At 39.5% G+C, this 8,640-nt stretch overlaps 2 long non-coding RNA genes across 2 annotated transcripts in view; both read right to left on the reverse strand.

Moving 5' to 3' along the window:
• Window positions 1–8,640, reverse strand: part of LOC146488719 (uncharacterized) — a 159,299-nt gene that overhangs the window by 140,503 nt on the left and 10,156 nt on the right. The gene's annotated exons all lie outside the window — the stretch shown is intronic.
• LOC146488725 (uncharacterized) lies at window positions 6,804–8,568 on the reverse strand. Its single transcript, XR_014865313.1, has 2 exons — window positions 8,494–8,568; window positions 6,804–7,689 (listed from the first exon to the last, which is right to left on the reverse strand). It is a non-coding gene; the product is annotated as an uncharacterized LOC146488725 (long non-coding RNA).

An 8,640-nucleotide genomic window follows, 5' to 3' on the forward strand; every position in this document is an offset into this window, starting at 1 on the left:
GACAGCGAACAACATGTAAGTTTGGCTTCAAATGTTTGTTTTCTTAGCCAGTGTTTTTGTTAATTATGTTAAAAATAATATACATGTAGTGTGGTATTTTTCTTTCTATTTGTAAATGTGCTTTCTTCTTGGTTATCACAAGCATGTCGTTAAAGACCAAATAGGGAATTTTTTGGTAGCAAAGACGCACAGTGCGAATTGCATTCACCCATAAAATGCATCGGGTGTTTTTGGACTTTGTGTTTATAAACAAGTGCGGCAACTTCCGAGCGAGCAAAGACGACAACTTTACGCCTCTTCTGGAGAAAAAAATTTCACCACGAGTTACTTTATATCTTACTCTGAGTGTTTCGAAGTGTACTAGCCAATATTAATCGCATGATGTCGTCAATGTCTAAAAAACTACATGTCTTTTTGATCAAGGCATGCTTTCCACCAGTCAAGCTTGCATCAACTGTCGAACATTCGATCGTTAGTGTACATAACTGTGAAACTCGGTTGTGTTAAGAATAACGATCTTAATTATTTTGTAAAGACATTTTATCTATAAGTTTACTTCAAGCGTGCTCAATTTTAGACCAACTGCAATCACCGAATGAAAAAATCAGGCCACGCTGCATTAATTAACCATTGAATAATTATTCGGTTTTGCTAGATTTTCCATCACAATGAATTTTTATAGCTTGCAATTTTAAAGTTGTGAGACTTAAACTGCACTTACGAGTAATTAAAAACTGTGACAATATGTCACATTTAAAACTTGCGGCAACCGGTTTATTATAAATTTTAAAAGCGTAAAAACGCTTGATCAGGAATGATAGGTGTGCTCACTTATATAATGGAAAAAGAAATATGCAAAATGTGACACTTTGTGTTCAAACTGTGACAGCAGTTATTACTACAGATGGATTTAAAGAGTAAAGAACTAGGTACAATTATTAGTGCCAAATGGAAAAAAAATGGTTGGCATCAAGATTCACTGTGCCAACGCAAAATTTTACCGTTAAGCTTCCATATTGAGTATAAAATATGGACGGTGGACATCGCACTCGGAATACAAACAGGTTCCTAACGATGTTACGCTATATAGATGTGGTCATGGATCATGGCACCGGGATCAACGGGGTTTAATTATTTTTATTTTGAGTGAGGGAGTCAGAAATCGTCCTGTGTTCTGTTTTGCTGTGTTGGTTGTTGCGTACGGTCTCTATGAAGTATCTCAATGACGCCAGCGAGCCGCCACAAAACCAGAATAGGTGTGGTCAAATGTATCGCGCGTGCGCAATCGTGCCCGCTTTGTATCCGGGTAACATTGTCAACCCAAGGGCTTTTCCCGGTGGGTCTTGCGCTGTCAAGCCCAAGGCCCTGGGGTCGAGAATAGCCGCGCAATTCAAATAACATGTTTTAGAAAGTTGGTTTCCGGTATACTTTGAGCTGAAAGATAAGGCCGTTTAGTACTAAAAGGAGAAGCTTTCAACGACGATTACTGGTAGGAAATTTGTGTTTGTTTGCCCCTAGCTTTATCGCTTCTCGTTTTGTTTTGCCAGCGGTGAAAATTAGTATTTGTACATCGAATGTGCTCATGTTTCTGTTATCGATTTGCTTCACTTTCTGTTTTCCATTGTGATCACCTGTTGCTAAGTCGTGCGCATGCTCAAATGTCTGACCGCTTCGAAGGTCTAACCACTGCATACGACAGCAAAAAAATATCCCTCTGCAACCCCATCTCCATAAACGGCCCTGACAAAATAGAGCTATGTGGTATACAGTTCTGACGAAATTTTAGGTTTTAAAGAGCTGCGAGCTATCTGCCATGAACAGTATCAAAATCAGTAGAAGCAGTATCTTTCCACAGTCGCAATTTGTTTGTCTGTGGAACGAGAGACCCCGCGAGCCTCAATCTACCCTCGTGCTGTCCTCTCTAACACTCAAAACTACTAACAGCGACTGGTGCGAGTACGTTCCTGTAGTGCTGTGCCGCATGTTTCACGTTTTGTTACATAATGATATCTCTTTATTAAAGCACTGCAATCTCTTAGCTAATGCTATACTCGAATGCATTCTTCTAATTAGCCTTTTGGATGGCGTCTGCTAACAGCATTTATTCAAACCGCAGTTGGTATACAATGGGTGACATTATTCACGTATAAAAAGAAACGTTCACTTTGTCAATATATGAACTGTGGAACAGTGTTGGTTTGATCAAATCAAAGTCACATTCGACCGTCTCACAATTTTACCGTCCTAATAAAACTACTTTCGGTAGAGCGATGTTGGGAATAGTGCAAAGGGGTTTGTCTTTCAACTAACTGATTTATCATTTCCGAGATTTTTCCAATATTATCTTTGCATTGGTCTTAATTATGGGTATCTTTAAGGTTAACATCTTCAGTCTCAGTGATAAGGGACCATAATGCGATCTTATCTTTGTTGGCCATGCTAGATGAAGTCGAAGATTAGTTAATTTCTCTCAGCAGTGATCTCGTTATCTAAACAAAAGGTATAATAAAATGGCTGCCGACAGATTTAACATAGTGTAATGGGATACTTCTCGAACAAGGTGAGAGTGACCGAAAATTAGTTTCGTCGAGGAGGGCATGAGTACTGGGTTACAAATGAGCCATATGGACAATAATTATCGAAACATTAAACGTAGCATAGGTTATAAAAGCACTAAACACTGAAAACACAACAACTGTAAAGGAAATAGCCAAGACTATCAAAACACCAATGAAAACATTTTTAAGGTCTTTGTTCCTTATATTCATCCGTTTCTTCACTCGAAATAGTTGAAATTTTTGTCCAATACTGCACTCGTTCCCTCATTAGCCAGAGAGCTTGGACTCGAGTACAGACAAGAGACTAAAAAATATCCGGACATCGCAACTAGAAGGTAAAGTAGGCTTTTGGCTTTTTTAAGTTTCTTCTTGTTGACGTTGCTGTTGTCACTCCATAACAACCGTAAAGGTCACAAACTTTCTTTGATACAGTACAAACTTATCAGATTATACCGAGAGCACAAACGAGATAATCCAACAGATTACGATTCCCTGATCATTTAATTTTTCAGTCTTTCTTCAGAAAATACATTTTCTCTGAAACATGCCTTGTAAGCAATTATGTTGGCGTCGGTTCATAACATTTAATTTGTCAATCCCTGTTAATTCTGGATCTTTTCTTCAAGCTCATGGCTCCGTAACCCGTGCTCTGTAAATCAAAGAGTTTACCAATGTTCTATTTATTACCGCAAGAGATAACTGAAAATCGAACATTTGTCGGTGTTACGCCTCGGAACTCGATGGAGGTATGAACTGAGTAAACGGTCAGTAAAAAGTTAATTAAAACTGATAGCTCGCCAAATCATATTAATCGAAACCCTGTGTTTGATTCCATTACCTGTATTATTACTGATCGTTTAATGGCATATTGCTGGTGTTTTAAGTATCTGTACACTGAGCAGCGCCTAATACGTCCATGATCGCGCTCGTGTTTGACCTTGTTATCTCAATGAATGGGTTAATCCTTAAAGTGCCCATATCGGAAATTTTTTTATTTTCTTATCTGAATCTAAACATCACCCTAAGAACTTCAGTGAAAAAATTTTTCGATTTGCATAAAACGCGAATTTTTTATGAATTTTACAAATCTTTAAAATCCTATTTTATTGCGGTCCACCCGCCCCGCTGATGAGAATGCCGACAGGCTCACAATAGGGCCACGTGACATGGTCTGTGACGTACATTCAGGAACTCTCGAGTCTATGCACTCACTTGACCTTCAGTAAAGTACATTCGCGGCAGAAAGAAAATCGTCAGATTCACCGGTAGGAAGGAAAAACTTAGCTCCAAATAAGTATATTCCATGGCAGAAAACTTATCTGACACGGAAAGTGAGCAAACCGCTGAAGAAAGCAGCTAGGACGAATTTGAAAGCGTCGAAGTCGAGGCGATAGATGGCGTCCACGAGACAAGTAATACGTGTGAAGATAATGATACACTCGAACCGTACGCGGACGAGCCGATAGCAGACGAAGAATGGCTAAAAAGATATCGCAAGGAACAAGAGGAGAAGCGACGACTCGAGGAAGATTTAACGAAACGCTTGGAGAATAGAGTGCGTGTTAGTGGATGGTAAAGTTCTCACCTTGCATTTTGCATACGCGCTCTTCATTATCATCTGTCAAAATTATGGCCAAGTACTCACAAACATTCGAACGAATTATTTTCCATGTAGATGTACTTGTGGTAACTGTAGCCGTGATCTGCTAGCAAATATCAGCGAGTGCTACTGCTGCAAGGAACTCGAAGGCAATTGGGAAGCGCTGACTAGCGACATTGTTCTCGCGGAACTACAGGAAGGACACGTGTTGAACTGTGATAATAATAGCTTGTCTCGTTCTCTGAAATTTCGGCCGTAAATTTAATTGTAGAATGGAAGTTGTTAGCTTGTCCAATGAACAGGTTAATTTCCTTTTTGTCACTGTCCCACAGTTTACAAAATCCATTGTATCTTTAAGGCGCATACGTCTTGCGAAATGTTCGAAGTCTAACAAGAGTTGGCGTCTAATGTAATTCGTGTCTGTCACCGGTGTCGGGACAAATTTGAGCCCTTTAGAAATAACGCTAACAGGCTGTCGCAAAGTTGTTTGTTTGAAAAATTCTTCATGAATTTCTCGTGTTTTTCTCTTTGTATCTCAATCCATTTTTTTGCCAATTTTTTTCTGCGCTCTTTGCGCTTGTTATTTGTTTTGTGCCCTTTTTTATTTTGAACCCCCGTTGTGGTGGTTAGGTTTTCAGAGATAAAGCTGTTATACTTTTCAACATTTTTATTGTTTGCAGAATTCTGCAACACATGTGTGTACAATATTTGTTTGAGCTCGTTGAATTCTTGCTGCAGTTTATCTACCTTATCTACATCGTGGTTTACAATGTTTTCTGTGTCCGCCGAGTGCGACCGTTCTCGCATCGATCTATTTACATCAGTGGTAGCATTTGTGCTAGTATTTTTTGAGAGCTTGGTCTCAACGAAACTTCGCGGATCTCACGATCTATGAGAATATATACCAAAACAATTACGCTATATTTTATAAAACTTGCGACTGAGTTAACAGTGAGGTCAAACTATAAACCTCAGAAGGTTACAACGCTTAGAATGTCACAAGCGGGTGTGAATATTCAGCATCGAAAGCTTACCATTCGCTTTTCCCTGCTCCTCTTCGAAGGTGTCTCTCGGTCTTCGTCTTCCTTTCGCTTAGCTGTTTTAAAGGATAAACACAAACGCGATGTCATCCTACTTCAGTTCACGTTTTAAGTTTAAACCTGAATTCATCAGCCTTGTGAAATCCTCGTCATTGAAGTGCATCGAGCACAAGGACGAGGTCTTTCCAGGCGCGCGTCCACATCTTCCTCCGCTCCAGCATAAAATCGATCCATTTCTTTCGCCTCCTCAGTCTTTGCGGGCATGTAGTGCCAAAGAAAGGAATCCTGTGCATGCTTATTCCATTTGCTTCGTCTTTGATGTTTCCACATCTCGCTGCAACACATCTTTCCGGCATTTTCGAGAAACGTGCAGAAATACCGCGACTTGTTTTCAGTGAGATCCAGAGAAAGGCTGAAGTCACGTGTTCCTGAATCTACGTCACAGCTCTTGCTAAACCGAGAGGAGACTAATGCGAATCCTGGGCCAAAATGGCGGCAAATTTGAACGTCTTATAAAATTTATAAAAAATTCGCGTTTTATGTAAATCGAAAAATTTTTTCACTGAAGTTCTTAGGGTGATGTTTAGATTCAGATAAGAAAATAAAAAATTTTCCGATATGGGCACTTTAACGCGATAGAGAAAATTGCGGATTGATAGATAAATCTTTAAAAAAAATTGAATGATCTTTTTTTGTTGTTGTAGTTCAGAGCAGATTAATTAGAAGTGACTCATTACAATTGCATTGTGAACCTACCTGGTGTGAAAAATGAAATTCAGTGTTATATCGAGAACATGGTTTATGAAAGTAACTAGCTGGCATTTGATTCAGACTGACAGTAGTTTATAGACGTCCCTCAAAAGATGTTGGCCGAAAGAGTCTCCAAGGAGGGTGAAACAACGATAAACACAGTTGACGAAGGGGGTGGTTGGTAAATGGATCTGTGGTACTACGTCGGTGAGGAAGTAAAAACGTATGTTATAACGAATTTATAAGGTAAATTGACAACCGTAAAGGAATTAGTAAACTATTGACGTTTCAAGCATCAGCTCTCCGTCATGCGCTCTAACGAAGCCGAGTTAACGCTCGAAAGGAAAGCTTTTGGACATCTCTACAGTGGCCAAGTTACCTAATCAACGCCGTTCGTAATGAATGATCAAGAGGTTCAGATAGCCAGCATTTGTCTGTGGTTTGCTAAGTCTGCGAATCAGTATTTTTTTCTCTTTTTGAGCACTCAGTTGACTACTGAAAATGCCGCCGGATTGTTTTTACAGAACCGTCCACTGAATTAACTGTTTGTTATTAGCACAGTTTCGTTTCTTCAACTTAAGGCTATTTTAATTTATGAAATTTTATGTTTTATTGAAGCGCGCTTTGAAAGAGTGCAATGCAGTCTCAGAGATATTTACACTCGTTCTCGCGTGGATATGCACTCTACATTGCTATGTCGTATATTACAGAGACATTTTCTTCAAGCAGTTTTGGTTTTAACACAGCGCCAAGGCTGAGTACAGCCAATTTTTCCTCCTTGTAAAGCCGAAAAACAACAACAACAACAACAACAACAACAACAAACACAAACAAATAGTAAACAAAAAGCAAAACTCAACAGTAAAAATGCAATTAAATACAACAAGTAATAACAAACTCGTGGACAACAGCATAAGCAAACATTAAAGGTAGCTAGAATAACGGCGATGTAGGCTTTAAAACATTAAATAATGTTCTAACGCTTAAAAATCTTACATTGTTTTGTTTACAAAGAGTTATCTATATCATTACCACGCTGTTTTTTGAAACTTTTACGCCGCCCCAAGACCTCAAGTTCAAGGCACAACTTCCTTTAGTTACCTCTTGTTTGGCTACTCAACAAAAACTAACGGCGTAATATCGGACTTTGTAACTTGCCCAATATTGGGCTGTGTGAAAACTAAGCTAAACGGAAGCAAGAAATAAAACTTAATCAAACAAAGATAACTGAAGAGTCTGTTACTTAGAAAAGAAATGCTACCATACACATCGGTATGTATTAAGCCAGACATTACGATTTAAACAGTGAATTTCAAGGGCGTCAGCTTGAAGGTTGCCTCTGCTTACCAGCAGTATTGGAAACACTTCACCTCACGCCACCATCAGACAACCGCACTGATATCCTTTCAATTTCCTGTAGAGTACTGGGCTACTTTAAACAAGTTTCCCATGATATAGGCTGCTTGGCGAGCCTCAACTGCTAAGAATAGATGATTAACGGTGTCTTTAAACTGTCGGTAAACGTCAGGAAACGAACGATTTAATAGCTCTCGACGCCTCACGACACAAAATGTCTAGTGCCTCGATGGAATGAGTGACGTGCATTCACAGTTGGGTAGACGCAGATAGATGAGGAAACGGCCGCTTCATCCGAATGACACTGACTGTGGATTGTGTCCGTCAGGCCCATGTGCAGTTAAATCTCTCGTAGGCGACCACTTATATCAGATCTGACTGAGAACTGTGAGAAGTCAACGGAAGAACAACAACAACATTAAACAAACAAAGCAAAACACAATCGGTTGTAGAAAACGTAGTCTGTCACCATAGAGACAGAAAAAAAGGTAGTAGCTTAACTGGTAAACGTGAAAAAGGAGACCTATAGGTAGCTCCATTCGTCTTTGCCTCTATGCTCTCCCAATGCGATAAAATTATAACCTGCATACTTTAGGAGAGTTTGGTAAATACCGTGGAAGTGCGAAAATGTCGCCCTCGAAGAACAATCTTTACGCTCGTCTAAATCAAGTTCTGTATTCCGGGCTGCGTTCCCTCAAGCTTACTAACTAGGCTAATGATGAATCTCAATCTCGACGCAATCTATTATGTTCTCGTGCTCGTCTTGTCCCGCCTCGACTAGCTTTGTGGCTATTTGCGGGACAAGCCACTTATATCATCTGAATTTGTAAATCAGTGTAAATAAATTGTTGTTGTTGTTGTTGTAGGCCCATCTTTCGTACATCTACTGTCAACAAGCTGAAATTCGTAACAAGGACAGGCAAGAACTTTTCTTAGTCAGGGAATCTTGCCGCAGAAACAGCATTTTTTTTTTTCTCGAAAAGTCGCATGTAACTTGCGTATGGGTATGCCACGAGGCTGTCGCCTGCGTGGACTAAATTACAAGTGCTTGCGCTTACCCGGGGCTGAACGGTGATTATTTTAAAAGCAGTTTAAAAATAACTTAGATAAAGTAAACTATTTTTATATTAGTTCACATAGTACGTTATAATCGGCAGCTTTTTCATGGCTATCGGTTTACTTTACTCACCGCTTTAAGTTGGTAAAAATAACTTATTGTTTTCCTTTGCTCGACGCCAACGTATACGCAAGGCAAGGGTCCTTTAGCTATAGTCCTCAGTAACATTGTCATATCAGGCGCCCTGTTATTGTGAACAACCAATCAGAGGCGTTCTTT

The sequence above is a fragment of the Pavona decussata genome, unplaced genomic scaffold, assembly GCF_977016875.1.
Source record: "Pavona decussata unplaced genomic scaffold, jaPavDecu1.1 SCAFFOLD_8, whole genome shotgun sequence".
Taxonomy (NCBI): Eukaryota; Metazoa; Cnidaria; class Anthozoa; order Scleractinia; family Agariciidae; genus Pavona; species Pavona decussata.